The sequence below is a fragment of the Cucurbita pepo genome, chromosome 10 (genome assembly GCF_057944985.1).
Source record: "Cucurbita pepo subsp. pepo isolate OVF chromosome 10, ASM5794498v1, whole genome shotgun sequence".
NCBI classification, from domain to species: domain Eukaryota; kingdom Viridiplantae; phylum Streptophyta; class Magnoliopsida; order Cucurbitales; family Cucurbitaceae; genus Cucurbita; species Cucurbita pepo.
In genome coordinates, this window is record NC_141807.1 from 15,305,912 (window position 1) to 15,325,378 (window position 19,467).

A 19,467-nucleotide genomic window follows, 5' to 3' on the forward strand; every position below is an offset into this window, starting at 1 on the left:
ATACAATATACTTCAATGAAGATGTGAAGAAAAGGTTGTCAAAATTATCAAAAGATGTTTCAATTCATGCTACATTGAACAAGAATGAAGTTTGATTGTTCTAAATTTTGGATGGGTTACAATTTAGAGTAATTTAGAGTTATTGTATTTTAAGACTTTTAATTTACTTTAAGTTACAATTACATAATGGTTAATTATGGCCATTATGTATGAATGTTACAACTAAATGTCTTTAGTAGTTTCATTTTGAGGCTATATAAAGCCATGTATGTTGTATTTGTAAGCAGACTTGGAAAATGTAGTAAAAGAAGCATTTGTGCTTTCTTTAGCCAATGGCTAAGTTTCTTTGCAATTCTATGTAGTTTAGGTTGCATGTAGAATCATTCAAGCTCGACATGATCAATCTTGCTTGTGGAGTGATTCAAATCTCAAACAAGTGTTTGAGATATTTGATCAACGAGAATCATTCAAGCTAGACATGATCAAGTTTAATGTGAGAATGAAGAAGTTAAAAAGGAGGAAGAAATGAATGTAATAAAACTTTTTCATTGGTAGGAATGGAAATGGTGAATGTGTCCTTGACGATAGTCAACCGCTATACTCTGGTTTTGGATGTAAGTGATGATTATCTGCAATATGAGTTGTGTCAATACCACACGGTTATCAAGAGGAAGTAAAGTAGAGTAGAATAGATCAAGCGATCCATTTGTTGAGAGTACTGTAAGAGACACACAAGTAAGAATGTTGTGTATAAGAATGTTGGATATAACTACTCTTTCACATATGAGGGATGAGTCTCATAGATCCAACTACAATATCAAAGAAACTTCAGGTGGTAGTGATTGCTTGCATTGGTGTCTTCGTGGTATCCCAGCCACACGTAACATGATTTTTCTTGCTCAAATATAGCTTCATTTGTCTTAAAAGTTCACTTTTGAGTAATCCTGGAAGGCTTCTTAATTTGTAGCCTCTTATGAAGATGATCACTCCGAGGTAGGTTTGTTAGTGAAGATGCAATTATATAATCAGGGTTTTATATCAATGGTTCCATTTATATCTATAAATGAAATTTGTGGTGTATTTTTTGGAAATTCAACAATAATCATCGGTTACATGGTTACCATTCTAAAGAAATTCAACTTTCGACCTTTTGTGAATGCTAAAAGCTACTTGCAAAATACTGTCGATTATGATCCATAATACTCACCGACTCGAAATTGAGGTTTGTTCATGTTTGAAAATGTGACAAACCAAAAGACAAGATGCTAATTAATATTGTTTGTGATTGTTGTTGTGAATTCTGTATCTTAGAATACATATTTTGGTTGGCTTATGAATTTTTCCATCTTTTAAAAATATTATTTTTTTAGTTCGGGCCTAATTTCATAATAGGCGATTGAATCACAATATTGCAATATTTTAAGTTACTTTTAAGATTAAAGGTCGATGAATAAAGTAATTACGGCAAGTTCTTTTTATGCATCTTATTTTGATCTAGCACATAAATGCTTCCTAATTATTTTATTTACTTTTTTATTAATTAGGCTATGAAAATCATTTGAATTATAAACGCTTTAATTCAAACAATATTTAATAACTAATCATTTTAATATTTATACTCAAATATACTAACAACTACTAGTAACCCTAGTCTCAATGACTTAAAAATACAACTATTATCTCAAACTATAAAGAATTTAAGTCAAACCTATTCTAATGGACAAACGTTTTATTAGACTCTATTGGAAGATTTCACTTCATCAATTTAAGTAGCGTTCAACTACAACTATCAATATCAAATTCTTAAGTATTCGTGAACAAAATCGGCCTAACAATGTCTCTTGGAACTATTTACCAAAGGTGTTAGAATGAGCTGTGTGGAAGGGTTTCCTTTAGATGCTTTAGTATCAATTAAGGATGTCAATATCCTAGTAGTGCGGAATGTAGGAACGTTCGTAGTTGAAAAGAATAACGAGAATAGTGGACATCATTTCATCTACAAGCGTGTGGTGAACGGTCTGGTTGGTATGACTAGAGAACGTCGTCCTCGTAGAATTTATATTATTGTGATAGAAGTTATAAATAATGATGATATTCCTTGGTCTTTTATTACAAATGTGCATAACTTTCTTTTTGTGCATGTGATATATCCATCGCCACCTACTCATAAGCTCTCATCTTTTTAAGAAGTTCTCGAGTTCCTTGTCTCCAAGAAGCAATACAACTACTAGAATGCTATCTCTACTTATAATAAGCCCACTCTCTCTCTCGAAATATATATGTGTGTGTTTGTGGATGTATTGCTCTCTTTTATTCATGAAATATGGCATAGTCATAATGATATTATGAGTATCTTTTCTATCCCTCCCTTCCTTATTGCTATATAAAGAATACGAACATTATAAGTAAAAATGTACAAGTAATTTATTACTTTTGAACTTAAAATGCTTATAATTCAATTTATCTTTGTTATCAACAATAATTATCAAACAATATATAATTTTGTCCAAGTAAGACATATTCCTCTTCATGGGTTAGAGACATATTCCTCTTCATGGGTTAGACATATTCTCGCCGAAGTCAAGGCAGCATCGTCGCTAAGTGACAATCCCTCTTCATGGGTTAGACATATTCTCGCCGAAGCCAGGGCAGCATCGCCGCTGAGCGGCAATCCCTCTGCAATTTTCGATGGCCAAGAAAGTGTTTCTCTATGCCTCCTCTGAACCAGGTTGTTGACATCTTCACGAAAAGTGTTTCTCAACCTCTTTGAATTTTTAGATCCAAGATTCACGTTCGTTCAGATCCGACGCTCAGCTTGCAGTGGGGTGTTAAGGATATTTAGTAATAAATTATAATTTACCATATATATTATATTTGATATTTTATTATAAGGCAAATATCTAATATTTGCCTTATTACCATAGTATCAAACAGTATATAATTTTGTCCAAGTAAGGTCGATTCTCATTCCCTGTATGATATCATAACACAAAATCGAGCAGAAGGGTTAACGATAAAATGATAACAAAACCCATTCGTCGAACTAACCATATAAAGGAAGGGTTGGTTGGAAACCATGTCTATACTTCTTGGCTTTAATCACAAGTAACTAAAGATATATAAGAACAACAGAATATGAATATGCCATGCCGAGTCAAAACATAAAAAATTTCTTGCCTTGTTATAGTTAATGAATATGGTATGCACAAAGATCGGACGTCACACTTCATGATTGGAGACAAATACAGTGAGCTATGGTCGTCCATACCATCCTTTGGTCCAATTATGTCAAGCAAATGTTGCAGCAAGCAAAGAGTTTTTAATAAGTTCGCTATTGCAAAGAGCTCGGTTTAAGGCACAAATGTCTCTGATGTGAAAGGCGCACCAATTCAACGAGATTTTAGTAACCATGAATAAGACACATGATACAGCTTGTAAACGAAACGATGTCCATAACTTTTGTTATTTTCTTCCACTACAAACCTTCTAGCCTCTTGCACTTTTTTGTCATTGACATCCTTAATTGAAATTTGAATTGAAGGAAACACTTCTCCAACTCATTATGGAATACCTTTGATAGATAGTTTCAACAGATTGAACAGCGATCTAACCCTATCCTATGTAAATAATTTAACAGTGGTCTAACCCTATGTAAATAATTTAACAGCGGTTCTAGATCAATTTAACAGCGGTCTAGATCTAGAAGATATAATAATAATTGCTCATGGATTTCATTAACAAAGAAAATAAATGAAATAATGACGATACATTCCCTAAACAACTTAATATATAGTCCATAGTAAAGGCATTTGGTCTAGTGGTATGATTCTTGCTTTGGGTGCAAGAGGTGATGAGTTCAATTCTCGGAATGCCCCTCCAAAAAAGAAAAAAAAACATAATTTTGAAAGGAAAAAAAAAAGGAAAAAAAAAAGTTATAAAATAGTAATCAATGGTGCCTAACCAAAAGGAATGTGGTCTATGTGGTATGATTGTCGTTTTGAGTATGAGAGGTCTCAAGTTTGATTCTCAAAATGCCCTCAACAATATTATATCAAAATAAAGAATGAAACCATGTCCAGACTTCAAAAAGAGCATTACACAAATTGTTCTATTGTATTCTTTCTAGGAAAAGTTTGATTCTGTTCTATTGTATTCTTTCTAGGAAAAGTTTGATTCTCAAAATGCCCTTTCTCAAAATGCCCTCAACAATATTATATCAAAATAAAGAATGAAACCATGTCCAGACTTCAAAAAGAGCATTACACAATTTGTTCTATTGTATTCTTTCTAGGAACTTTTCATTATATCAAAATAAAGAATGAAACCATGTCCAGACTTCAAAAAGAGCATTACACAAACTGGACTTCAAAAAGAGCATTACACAAATTGTTCTATTGTATTCTTTCTAGGAACTTTTCATTATATCAAAATAAAGAATGAAACCATGTCCAGACTTCAAAAAGAGCATTACACAAATTGTTCTATTGTATTCTTTCTAGGAACTTTTCATTATGTTATCTGCTGTCGTCAAATAGGTCATCTGTTGTCACAATCCCTTTAAGGAAGATGCACCCAAATAATCGATGAAGAAGTTTCAGAGAGCCATAGGTTCGAATCCTGTCACCTTGATGTGGTATTCTCAGGGGCCGAAGTGCAAAGCCCCATAGTTTATCCGTAGTCAAGAAGGCAGGCATGTTGTCCGCCGTCGTCACATAGGTCATCTGTCGTCACAATCTTTTCAAGAAAGATGCGCCCAAATAACCGATGAAGAAGTTTCAGAGAGCCATAGGTTCGAATCCTGTCACCTTGATGTGGTATTCTTAGGGGCCGAAGTGCAAAGCTTCAGAGAGCCATAGGTTCGAATCCTGTCACCTTGATGTGGTATTCTCAGGGGCCGAAGTGCAAAGCCCCATAGTTTATCCGTAGTCAAGAAGGCAGGCATGTTGTCCGCCGTCGTCACATAGGTCATCTGTCGTCACAATCTTTTTAAGAAAGATGCGCCCAAATAACCGATGAAGAAGTTTCAGAGAGCCATAGGTTCGAATCCTGTCACCTTGATGTGGTATTCTTAGGGGCCGAAGTGCAAAGCCCCATAGCCTATCAGTGGTCAGGAAGGCAGGCGAACCGCGCACACTGAAAAAAAAAAAAAAAGATCTTCTTTTCTATCACACATACAATTTTCATTCTTTTGTCTTTTGAAACCCCTTTACCTTATCAGTCATCAAGCAGGTTTTTGTTAACATATATCGAGATAATTATTATGAAAAACCTATTCCACTAGTGTGACTTAGATACCCTTTCTTTGTGGTATCAGTCATGCTATTTCAATAGCCTGAACTCATCATAGCCTCTCCCATCGGTTCTGAAGACTCATTCGGCATCAATGTGCTCCAATTAAAGAGATCAGGCCCTTTCCTGAACCAGAACCGGGCACAAAACGCCGAGGAAAAAGTCGAAAGCTAGCTATTTTCGCGTATACGCAATCTTGAAACCCAATTAGCTCACGAACTGTCTCATCAACCCTGGCGAGTATGAGTGCTTGGTAAAAGAGAATGTCGAATGAGAAAGACATTCGATTACGACAACATTCGCAACTACCAAAGTGCACTAAACCTAGTAGAGATCTTCGACCAAACGATAATGGAACTTCAAGCCCAATTAATCAATCCGCTCTGTACCTTATTGTTGACCGAATCGGATGCACGCTAGGCCTAAATTCTCTCTTAGTCACCCGGAGATGAAAGGAAGATCAGATCAGAAGTTTATGAATCGAAGAGAAAGTGGATCTGAGTTCTACACGCTTTCATTTTCAAAAGCTTCGCTTGCCTACGGTACTTTATTCAGGATGTGCAACAATGCGGTCATCTCTCAGCCGTGTATAGAGAATTCCTTGATCATTTCCTTGGCAGATAACACAAATGAAATCGCTTCCCTGACCGCCCATCTTATGAGTCCATTCTTGTTTTGTTGGTTTGTTGTACTATTCTATACCTCTCTCGATTGATAGAAAGACGTTCGGGAGCTGGGAGGGCCTATCGTGAGGGAACTTTCCTTTTCATGGTAGGCAAAAGTAAAGTGGAAGCTGCATATGTCCACGGTGATCAAGGCAGAGCGACTCCTTTAAAAGAGGTTGGTTTTATCGAAACTATTAGATCTGCTTTCGTTAAAGAAAAAATAGGAGCTCTTGGTTTGGCTGATGTCGATTAGTATGGCAATGCGAACTCAACTCAGGATGAGAATTCCGCTTTTCATACTGCTGCTATGAGCCGAAAGAGCTGGTAAGCCATCTCGGTAAACGAAAAGAAAAAGCACGTACGGGTTGACCTTGTTACAAGGGGCGGGGGCCAGCCAAAGAAGGTCAGTCGGACTAGGTTAGGACCCTTAATCTGGTTCAGCTAGGTTCTTCCATGCGAGAATGTATGCGTATCGGTATCCTCTTTAGGACCGGTTGCTTCCTCTTTTTGTTTATACGTTCGGAGAAACCTGCTAGGCCCGCCTTTCTTACCAGGTGTGATTCAATCTTTCAGCTCAAACTTTCCTATCGTCCGACGAAAAAGGTAGAAGTACGACTACCTTTTCCTTTTCTTGCCCGAGCCAAGGGATCATTCAGTTTCTACCAAAAAGTTTGCTATCTATTAGTTGCCGTAATCGAATGTATTTCTCATTTCATGTTAGCTCCTTCAAGAGCTTCCTGGTCCGTAGTAGACGAAACCTTGGACTTCTATCGGACTTATAGTATTTCCTGGTGAACTCGCCGTTGAGGGTTGGCCTTACAGGAGATCGAGCAGCCTTTCTTTTCCGACCTGGTATGCTTTCCCGATTATCGTGCAACTAGCCAACTAGCCAAAGAGAGAGGGAGAGGGATCATGTCAATCAATTTGTATGTGCATTTTGTCCGTCCTGTACTTGCCTGCTTAGCTTTCTTATCCAACATCTCCGGTTTTCCCTGAACCAAGAGGTCCTGCTTATCCATACCCAATAGTCACACTTTCAGCGACTAAACGTAATGTAACGATAGAATACGAGAAGGATGCACTAAACGTAATGTAACGATAGGAGTAAGACATGTTCATGAAATGTTATGGTTTGGTTACGTATCGAAGTTCTATGGGTATGACAGATTGATAAAAACGACATGGACATGATGGATTCATAAAACAATACGATTAGGTTATGGGTAGAAAGGGATAGAATTATGATAGATTGATAGAACGATAGCGTTAGGATACGTTCCTGTAACGTTATGACTAAGGTACATTCAGGTAACGACACAACTATGATATGTCTAAGGATGATAAATTAGGGAAGGATATAACCACGAAGTTTTTACGATATGATATGATTATGATAACATGTGAAGGACGGATATATATCCAACAAGTGTCAAAGAGGGACGTGAGAATAAATTATTCTCAAGCTTTCTTTACATCGGTCAAAGAGTATTTGATAAGCTTTCAAAATTAAGGGTTTTCTTTTTTCTTCTTCCTTCTTTCTCCCTTTTCACGTTTAATTTTTTTTTTAAATAAAAAAAGTTTAATGTGAGAATGAAGAAGTTAGAAAGGAGGAAGAAATGAATGTAAATGATGATTATCAGCAATATGAGTTGTGTCAATACCACACCGTTATCAAGAGGAAGTAAAGTATAGTAGAATAGATCAAGCGATCCATTTGTTGAGAGTACGGTAAGTGACACACAAGTAATAATGCTGGATATAACTACTCTTTCACATCTGAGGGATGAGTCTCATGGATCCAACTACAATATCAAAGAAACTTCAGGTGGTAGTGATTGCTTGCATTGGTGTATCTGTGGTATCCCAACCACATGTAACATAATTTTTCTTGCTTAAATATAGCAACATTTGTCTTAAAAGTTCACTTTTGAGTAATCCTGGAAGGCTTCTTAATTTGCAGCCTCTGATGAAGATGACCACTCCGAGGTGGGTTTGTTAGTGAAGATGCAATTATATAATCAGGGTTTTATATCAATGGTTCCATTTATATCTTAAATGAAATTTGTGGTGTATTTTTTGGAAATTCAACAATAATTATCGGTTACTTGGTTACCATTCTAAAGAAATTCAACTTTCGACCTTTTGTGAATGCTAAAAGCTACTTGCAAAATACTATCGATTATGATCCATAATACTCACCGACTCGAAATTAAGGTTTGTTCGTGTTTTGAAAATGTGACAAACCAAAAGACAAGATGCTAATTAATATTGTTTGTGATTGTTGTTGTGAATTCTTCATCTTTGAATACATATTTTGGTTGGCTTATGAATTTTCCCATCTTTTAAAAATATTGTTTATTTAGTTTGGGCCTAATTTCATAATAGTCCATTGAATCACAATATTGCAATATTTTAGGTTACTTTTAAGATTAAAGGTCGATGAATAAAGTAATTACGGCAAGTTCTTTTTATGCATCTTATTTTGATCTAGCACATAAATGCTTCCTAATTATTTTATTTACTTTTTTATTAATTAGGCTATGAAGATCATTTGAATTATAAACGCTTTAATTCAAACAATATTTAATAACTAATCATTTTAATATTTATACTCAAATATACTAACAAGTACTAGTAACACTAGTCTCAATGACTTAAAGAATACAACTATTATCTTGAACTATAAAGAATTTAATTCCAACCTATTCTAATGGACAAATGCTTTATTAGACTCCATTGTAAGATTTTACTTTATCAATTTAAGTAGCGTTCAACTACAACTATAAATATCAAATTCTTAAGTATTCATGAACAAAATCGGCCTAACAATGTCTCTTGGAACTATTTACCAAAGGTGTTAGAATGAGCCGTGTGGAAGGGTTGCCTTTAGATGCTTTAGTACCAATTAAGGATGTCAATATCCTAGTAGTGCGGAATGCAGGAACGTTCGTTGTTGAAAAGAATAACGAGAATAGTGGACATCGTTTCATCTACAAGCGTGTGGTGAACGGTCTGGTTTGTATGACCAGAGAACGTCGTCCTCGCAGAATTTATATTATTGTGATAGAAGTTATAAATAACGATGATATTCCTTGGTCTTTTATTACAAAGGTGCATAACTTTCTTTTTGTGCATGTGATATATCCATCGCCACCTACTCATAAGCTCTCATCTTTTAAAGAAGTTCTCGAGTTCCTTGTCCCCAAGTAGCAATACAACTACTAAAATGCTATCTCTACTTATAATAAGCCCTCTCTCTCTCGAAATATATATGTGTGTGTTTGTGGATGTATTACTCTCTTTTATTAATGAAATATGGCATAGTCAAAATGATATTATGAGTATCTTTTCTATCCCTCCCTTCCTTATTGCTATATAAAGAATACGAAGATTATAAGTAAAAGTGTACAAGTAATTTGTTACTTTTGAACTTAAAATGCTTATAATTCAATTTATGTTTGTTATCAACAATAATTATCAAACAGTATATAATTTTGTCCAAGTAAGGTCGCTTCTCATTCCCTGTATGATATCATAACACAAAATCGAGCAAAATGGTTAACGATAAAATGATAACAAAAACCAATTCGTCGAACTAACTATACAGGAAGGGTTGGTTGGAAACCATGTCTATACTTCTTTGCTTTAATCACAAGTAACTAAAGATATATAAGAACAACAGAATATGGAATGCCCAGTCAAAACATAAAAAATTTCTTGCCATGTTATAGTTAATGAATATGGTATGCACAAAGATCCGACGTCACACTTCATGATTGGAGACAAATTCAGTGAGCTATGGTCGTCCATACCGTCCTTTGGTCCAATTATGTCAAGCAAATTTTGCAGCAAGCAAAGAGTTTTTAATAAGTTCGCTATTGCAAAGAGCTCGATTTAATGCACAAATGTCTCTTATGTGAAAGGAGAACCAATTCAACGAGATTTAAGTAACCATGAATAAGACACATGATACAACTTGTAAACAAAACGATGTCCATGACTCTTGTTATTATCTTCCACTACAAACCTTCTAGCCTCTTGCACTTTTTTTTCATTGACATCCTTAATTGAAATTTGAATTGAAGGAAACACTTCTCCACAACTCATCATGAAACACATTTGATAGATAGTTTCAACAGATTTACTTTGTCGAGGAATACTTTAAAATTCGATATTTATAGTTGAACGCTATTTAAATTGATGAAGTGAAATCTTACAACAGAGGTTAATAAATCATTTGTCTATTAGAAGAGAGCTTGGAATTAAATTCTTTATAGTTGGGATAAGGGATGTTTTAGTCCAACCAAGTATATTTTTTAGTGTTAAAATAAATTGATTTTTTAGTTTTAATTTTTGTAGGAATAAATTAATTTTGATGTGGTGTTATGTATTTTAAAAAAATTAATATTAACTTAATCAACAAAAATTTGTATTTTTTTTTAAATTATAATCTAAATTAATAAAAAATACCATTGAACTTTGCACTTTATCTAAAAATACTCATAATTTAAAACAAAAAAATACCGTTGAATTTTCAAAAAAAAAAACAAAAAAAAAAAAAAAAAAGGTTCAAAACTACTCTTTAACTTTCAAAAGTGTTTAAAAAAGATAGATGGGAAGAAAATTGTGTTCATGGGGAGAAGATTGAAGGTTATTTTAGGGGAAGGTTTTCAAGGTCAGTATAAGATCCTGAAAACATAACAAGAAGTAATATCCTAACTTAAGGTCGCGATTAGTAGGCTACCTACTAGTAGGCTACTTACTAAGTTTTACTCACTCCATGTTTATCATTTTTTTTCAAGTAAATAAGAGTTGGTCATGGATGAGAGCGGACTTTGGAGTGTGGGCCATGGACTAACCTCTGTTTTTAATCTAGTATTTTTTGTTCTTCTTTTGAGTCTGTTTCTTATTTTGTGTTTGTAACGAGTATGTATATGTAACACCCAAAAATGAAGGAAATTATCTCCCATAAGAACAAGCCACTCATGAAAGATCCAAAGGATAGAAAGGAAAAAAATGAAAGGATTAAGCAAGAACAAAGGACTTAGTCTGGTCACTCGTGTACCTTAACAAGTGATTGCAAGGAGTTAAAAGGCCTTTTGAAAAGGATTGGAAAGGAAAAAGTAAATCAAAAGGGTAAAAAAGTCATTTTATCAATTATCAAGAATCTTTCCCGATTTGTAATTCCTTATCTAGAAGGAATCTAAAGATTCATAAAAAGGGAAAAATGATAAAAGACCGATGAGAATTTTGTAGAAAAATTTTGGATTTTTCGAGAAAAATAATAATAAAATATTCAGAAAGTGACAAATTACCAAAATACCCCTGGAAGAATGGATAGTTCCAGAAATGGCACTCTAATTCGAATCAGAGCATCTACCGTGACCATCAAGAAAAAATCTTTCAAACTTAAATCTCAACCGTCGGATCTCCTCCAAAATTTGATATGATCTAGAACGAACACGCACGGATCATTACATCCAACGACTAGTATTCAAAGCCAAGATCGGTAAGGCTATGATCGGAGTTCATATCTCCAAAAAATTATCTAGAAAGTTTGATCTCTACATAACGAAGATTCTGGAGCTCTCAATGTTGGTTTAAGCTCCTCCTATGAGGTCGGAAGTAGGAGCAACAATACGGAATAAGAATCGAGAAAGGTCAATCCCCCAATTGAAGGCAATAAGCATTTAGATTGTGGATCTCCAACTCTCAGATTTCTTCCAAATTCGAGAGAAATCCTCCACCATTTCTCTTCAAACTTATTCCTACAGTTTCTCAACAAGATTACCCACGAGTTCTATGAAGGAATAGAGTGTTGAAAGTGCCCAGAAACCATTCCCCCAATTCAATCCGCCATTGAAGAACTTCAAGAAAAACTTGGAAATCAAATACGAGGATACATGATGACTCGTCGAGCAAGAATGATTCCAATCAGTTTCTGTACCTCCAAGGAATGCTTCCATAGAAGACCACGAAGAAAAATAACCTCGAGAGCGTGCAAAATTGAAGGAAATAGGTTTCAAAATTAAATTGGGGATAAGAGTCAAAATTCCTATCTACGATCTCTTTTCCTTCAAATAAAGGATTCCTCTAGCTTCAGAGGAAGAAGTTGAGTAAACTTGATGAAGGAATCGAGAGCTGAGACATCGTAGAACAAGCTACCCATAAGATCGAAAATCTGGCATTTCGAGTGAGTTGCGTACCAAGAACGATTTTTAGAAATTAAGGTCCTACACTCAAAGACGTTCCTCCAAACCAATTCCTTTAGCTTGAAGATAGGATATGGAAGGGGTTCAATGAAGAAATAGGGCCTTGAAACCCCTAGAATTGGCTACCCAATAAGAAATTCTTTGTTTTATCTCCAGTGATAAATTAGATTTTGGATGAACTTTGGTATCGAATATCTTAGGCTACGATCCACGAGAAGTTATCAAATAAATCCCTAGCCCTTTCTGTTCAGAGGAAGAAAATGATGATACGGCCAGTTCAACTAAACTGTCCAAGTCAACTCAAAATTTAACATTTTCTCGAGTTTTCTCAATAGATCTTATTTTATGAAATGTTGTATGAACTCTTATCCCGAGAGGTTATATAAGGTAATCAAGTTTGGGAGTTATTGGAAAACTTTAGTTAGCGAAACCAAGATATGGGAGAAAATGTTCATCACGATCCATATGACTTTACCTCCCAGGATAACTAAAGTGATAAGATACTTAGTGCATAATATCATGTTGGGCTATTCCTAAGATCTTATAAGTTCCAAGCTTGACCCAAGACGCCTTATCCCGAGAGGTTATATAAGGTAATCAAGTTTGGGAGTTATTGGAAAACTTTAGTTAGCGAAACCAAGATATGGGAGAAAATGTTCATCACGATCCATATGACTTTACCTCCCAGGATAACTAAAGTGATAAGATACTTAGTGCATAATATCATGTTGGGCTATTCCTAAGATCTTATAAGTTCCAAGCTTGACCCAAGACGTTATGCATAAACCTAGGATCACCAAGAATCCAAGAAAACACCTAGGTTAATGCAAACATCATGCTTAACAAGTTGCTAGTTATTATGGGTTCAAATGATAGCGGAGCAAGTTCGAAATAACTCGAAAACACCTAGGTTAATGCAAACATCATGCTTAACAAGTTGCTAGTTATTATGGGTTCAAATGATAGCGGAGCAAGTTCGAAATAACTCGAGAATGTTACGCCTTATGCCTCAAGAAAATTTGTGTTTTCGAATGCTAGGTAACACCCTTTTGTTTTAAAATGTCTTGTGTTGTCTGTGTTTTCGCATCAAGGTCATTTCTTAAAAAGGTCCTATGGGAGTTGAATCCAGGTCGTTGGATTCAAAGTCCAAAGTGCTAACCACTACACCATAGAACCCCTTGTAAAAATTGATTTTGGAATGGTTTTCCTATTTTATGCAGATTCCTCAAGAAAAGAGATTCTATCACGAGTCAAACTCAAGTTATTGGATTCAAAGTTCTAGAGCTGTTTTATTTAACTCGTTGTGATCTTGAGCACCTTTAGAGTGGTTGCAAAAGTAACCCTCCAGTGTTGATTGAAGCTCTTGAAGAACATGTAATTTTATATATTTCTTATAGTTAATTTATATATTGTTGTATATTACAAACAAATTGAAATAATACTTTACATCCCCGTCTTTCTTTCTTCCGTGCAAAACTTAACAGGAAAACCATATTATTTCAATATTCACTCGAGAAACAAGGGGTGAAAACTATATTATTTCAAACCCTCCATTATTGCTTCTACTTTGCGTGAAAATGCTTCTACTAAATCATGTTACTAACTAGTTGGTTTGGTTCGGTTCAATTCTTGGGTCCACTAGATTGAATTGACCTAGCTCAATTAAACTCTTGATAATATAAAAATCATAAGTTTCTTAAATTACGTTAACTTGAAAGTTTAACCCCTAATTCTTTTTTAGAAGGTTTAGCTTTATGTCTAGTTAATCTCTAAATGCTTAGAAGTATCTAATAAGACTTCTATTTAAGGAACTTTTCTCTATAAAAGATTTAAGACTTCAGGTTTATTATTAAGGAATTTCAAATGAATTATTTGATATATTAGAGGACAAAATATTTATTTGTTTCAGATATCTTATGTTGACCATTTTTTTTTGTCAAGTATTTTGAATATTATCATTGTGAATTACTAATGGCATTAGATTGAATCTCATTAATAACACTATCCCAAAACTCAGGTAAAGATGACATCAAAATTAATACTTTAATTTCATCTTCAAAATTTATTTCCACTTAACTCAGTTGATTGATAATCATAATAGTCACCCGTGCACAAATATTTACAACCTTAAAAGGTAAAATTATAAAGAGTACAAGAGAAAAGTGTTTAAAATAGTTTCAAAATATAGAAAAAAAAAATAATAGGAATTGGTCAAAATCAACATCCATTAAGTCACTTATGGCACAGCACATATGAGTGTTAACATTTTTTTATTTCTCTACTATATTAGCCCTTTGGTTTATTTGCTTTACAAGATGTCAAAGTTTTCTATGTTTGAAATAAATTTGGTTTATTGTTTTCTGGTCCCATTGGTACCATCAAAACTTATTTATTTATTTCTTTGAAATGTTTGAGTTTACCATTCATATGTTTTCATTTTTCTACATTGGTTTTAGGTAAATTGTTATAATTCTAATTTTTAACTAAAAAAAAATTAGTCTGGTTGTCACGCTTAAAACTACTCTATAGGTACAATCGACCTATTATCCTTCCACCAATAGGAGCAAAAGGCAACGTTACTATGTGAAACTAGTTTCATGTCATTTATTCAACAATAAGGGTGTTAGCATGCATTTGGAAATGAATCCATATTTAAAAAATTTAGATAAAATAGAAAAGAATTGTTATCTCAAAGACAATGATACTATGTGAAACTAGCCTCAACTTAACTTTTAGGGGCCGTAAACCAACGGTTCCTTCACCCAAGACCCATGGCCCAACTCCCAAGATGGAAGGGATAATCTAGAGAATAATTCCAAGAACCCTAACGGATGGGTTACAAACTCACATTATCAAGCTCGACAACAAATAATGTCGCCGGCAAACTTAGGAAGACTACATGAAATTACGAATATATCAATGTAGGATTTTTTTAATTTACCGATTTTTAAAATGTTAAATTATGTGAAATTATTTGCAAAGAAGAATATTCTAGAGAGCTCTTCCATTTTATTTAAGATTTTGATACTTAAGAAAAGAGAAAATGAATAAAAATAGGAGACATTTTATAGATTTAGGAGCGGTAAGTGAAAACAAAAAGGGAGTCATGACCCATTTTCGGTGGGTTCTCGAAGCACCGATTGCAAGTTAAAAGAGGGTGCTTAGAGGGTGCTTGGATACCACACTCTTTTCTTAATGATTTCTTGGTTCTTGCCCGAGAATAGTGGCGCTAAGTTTTTAACCATGTTCATAGTGGGTGCTTAGATACCACACTTTTTTCTTAATGATTTCTTGGTTCTTGTCCGAGAATAGTGGCACTTAGGTTCTAAGTACATGGTTCTATGTGGTGGAGGACTTTGGAATAAGGTTTGGAATCGGTAATTATTCTTATTTCTTTTCCTTTAGACACTCGGTGGTCGGGAGTAAATCGAACAAAGTATCTGTCCAAAATAAAAGGGCCCAACCAGATTCAAACGGATGACCTTTTGATCTGCAGTCAAATGCTCTACCACTAAGCTATGGACCCATTTTGCATGATTTCAACCTTAGTGACCCCTTCTACAGACTGTAAGTCCAAAAGTGTAAAAAGTGTCTGTCCAAAATAAAAGGGCCCAACCAAGTTCAAATGGGTGACCGGTCAAATTCTCTACCACTGATCCATGGATCCATTTTGTAGGATTTTAACCTTAGTGACCCCTTAGACATAGCGTCAGTCGAAAAAGTGTAACAAATTTCTATCCAAGATAGAAGGGCCCAACTAGGTTCGAATTGGTGACCTCTTGATCTTCAATTAAATGCTCTAACATTGAGCTATGGACCAATTTTGTATGATCTCAACCTTAGTGACCCCTTCTACGGATTATCGGTCCAAAAGTGACCCTACCGAATCGGCTATGAACCAATTTTGTATAAATTGGTGGATTACCTATCGGGAATTAAACACAGGTTGTTAGATTCAAAGTCGAAAGTGCTAACCACTACACCATAGAACCACTTGTTAAACTTTATTGTGGCAGCGATTTTGATAAGCGCCAACAACGCTGGATTTTGCAAAGCTAGAGGTCGTAGTATCCTTACAGACTTTCACAAGGTGTTTTCAACTTCTTTTATAGGTAATTGAACTTTTGAGTGCATGCAAACGATTGGTTGGATTAGTATCCATTTGAGAAGACAGAGAAGAGAAGAGAGACTTTGTTAGAAACTCTCCCATAGGTAATCTCCAAGGTGTTTTCAACTTTTTTTATAGGTAGAATTTTAAAATCAAACCACAACAAGACTTACTTCTATCTAGCAAAATTATTTTTTTTGTTTGAAACAAGATTATTCCCTTCTTTTTATAAAACTAAATTGGACTGTTGAATAGATTTTAATAGTTTTGTTGATTAAATTTTCTTTAAAATTAGAATAGTTTTGTTAATTAAATTTTCTTTAAAATTTTTGTACCCAGAGTACAATTGAAATAGTATTATTATTATTTTTTTTTTACTATTTTGTAATTTATATGGTATTATTAGATGCTTTTGAATGAAATATGATTATTGATTCTCTGTCCTCTTTCACAATTTTAGATACCTCCATATCTGATATTTGATGCGTCACGTTTCATTATGAGATCTGCCCTTGGGTCAATAAGACTGGATGCGTTACGTTTCATTATGAGATTTGCCCTTGGGTCAATAAGACTTAAGTAGAGAGTTTATTTGACTAACGATTTGATTTTTTTGGGTTGTAGAGATATCCCTTACAAATCAAGACTTTGTATTATTTTGAAGACACTCATCAAGACATTTGTAAATCTGCCTAATATCTTGAAGGATATAAGACACGTAATTGAGAGAACCTAAATCTTTTTAGAAGTTTGCTTTTCTAGGATACGTCATCACCAAAGTTTGAGACAAAGACCATTGGATGAGTTTTAATAAGGCTCAAATAAATTTAAAATCCAAGAAAACGGATCTGAGTTTGATATTATTTGATTTTGGGTATGGACACAACTAGCTGTTTTCTTTTGATTACATTAATGAATGAATGTAGATGTTTAAAATGTTGACCTTAATGGTTTTAGAAGATATCAATATAAACATCGAAATTGTTTGAAATGATTGAAAATATCATTCATAATCTTCTGAAATTCGGATGGAGCGTTTTTTAGCCTAAATGGCATGACATTCCTCTCATATTTTCTAAATTGGACATAAATGCTATTTTATATTTGTCCTTAAAATTAGAATTTTCCAAAATCCCAATTTCATGTTGAATTTTATAAAAACATTGACTCTAAATTCTTTTTATCAAATAATTTTTGTTTTGGATTGGATATCTTATTTATTCTAAAACCTTATTCAAAGGTTTGTAGTTAATTATCAGTATCAGAATTTCTGGTTTCTTTTCACCATGTTGTTAACCTAAAATGTCAGACATGACCACATGCTCTTTCAAAACTTTATCAGCTTCCTCTGCAAAATATCACCTAAAATGTAGTGTTCAATGCTTTTTTACTTAACCCTAGGATTCTATTTACAGTGAACTTGTGATAATTTTTGTCAAATTATATATTTGAATACCTAATACATTAAGATATAATATCTTATTTAAATAATATTAAAATATCGTAGAATATCATAATACATGTTTAATTAATATGAATCTCATTCAAATTTCAAATATATATTTTTATTTAATGTTTATGATACACATCAATTATTTTAATATTTAAAATATCAAATACGTTAATATGTTTGGATATTATACTTCAAGACTACAGGAACTTGCTCAGCAGACCTGAGAGTTACATTGGTCCACGATGCATCTCATGGACGATGCAGAACTATGGTGGCGCTTGAAGGTGAATTGTATAAAAAACTGGTCATGCACCAAAAAATCGTGGGAAGACCATTGATGGAATTGAAGAAATTGGCGCTCCCCTAGATAGGTTTCGAATCAAAGACCTAATGTTTGATGTTGACTCTTTTGAAGAAAGAGCCACAGGATCGAACAACATGAAACGTGGCGGTAGCTCTGAGAACTCTATCACACACATAAAAAAACGTGTCGAAGAGTTAGACATTACACAGAAGATCTGGCTTTCATTGAGGAGACGCGAGTTTGATTCTCAACAATGAAATTTTATTTTCTTATTTCTTTTATTTTATAGTTTCATCTTTTGTCACCAATTATATTTAAACTTTACCTAGGTTTGAGAAGCACTATAATGGATGAGTTCAATACTATCTTAAATTTAAAAGACTTTTATGAACTTAGTTTGAGAGGCACTATAATGGTCAAGTTCAATAATATTCTAGATTAAAAAGACTTTTATGAACTTTGAACTTTTAATAGTGTTATGTCATAGATATTTGGTTCAATTTCAACAAGTGAGGTTGAGGTCATTCAAATGGTTAATGTGATAATCCGGTCATTTTCAAGGTCTCTTTTGTTGAACGCCATCATGGCTGAGATGACTGAGATGAGCACCAGAGTGAGTTTGACAAGGAGGGTCGTAGAGAACCACACCCCAAGCCAAGCTCATGTTGGGCTTAACAAACTGAAAATCCAAAAACACAAACCCTTAAATGGGAACCGGGATGCTAAGGAATTAAAAAACTTTATTTTTGACGTAGAACAATACTTGAAGGTTACAGGAACTTGCTCATAGGACCTAAGAGTTACGTTGGCCACAATGCATCTCATGGACGGTAGCGCTCGAAGGTGGATGATATAAAAAATGGGTCATGCACCATAAACTCATGGGAAGACTGTTGATGGAATCGATGCAATCGACGCTCCCCTTGATGGGTTGCCAATTAAAGACCTGATGTTTGATGTTGACTCTTTTGAAGAAAAAGTCACACGATCGAACACCTCGAAATGTCGCGGTAGCTCTAAGAACTCTATCATACGACATGAGAGTTTAGCGCTACAGGAACTTTCTCATACGACCTGAGAGTTACGTTAGCCGCAATGCATCTCATGGACGATGCAAATGTTGGGTTTTATGTCCTAAAACTCATAGTTTGTAAACAAAAACATATTCTATTTTCAATAAAGTTATTATTGTTGTTTATTCAGTAAAAATTGTTATTGAATAAAGTGAACTTTACGATCATTAATCTAAATCCAATAAATTAAGAACACTCTGGCTATAGTATGATTACTTGAACTATATGTAGAGACATAAGAGTGGATCAAGTTCAAGTATATAGTCAAAATGATCTATAGTATAAGGATAAGACTGAGTACCTTATTCTGGGGACACAATGGATGCGGCCCACTTTTGTATATGATATAAACAATGTGATCAC

General features: G+C 34.2%; 1 non-coding gene across 1 annotated transcript; it reads right to left on the minus strand.

The window, feature by feature from the left end:
* Positions 1-15,620: 15,620 nt before the first annotated feature.
* On the minus strand, positions 15,621-15,692 carry TRNAC-GCA (transfer RNA cysteine (anticodon GCA)). The gene has a single exon. It is a non-coding gene; the product is annotated as a tRNA-Cys (tRNA).
* Positions 15,693-19,467: the final 3,775 nt, after the last annotated feature.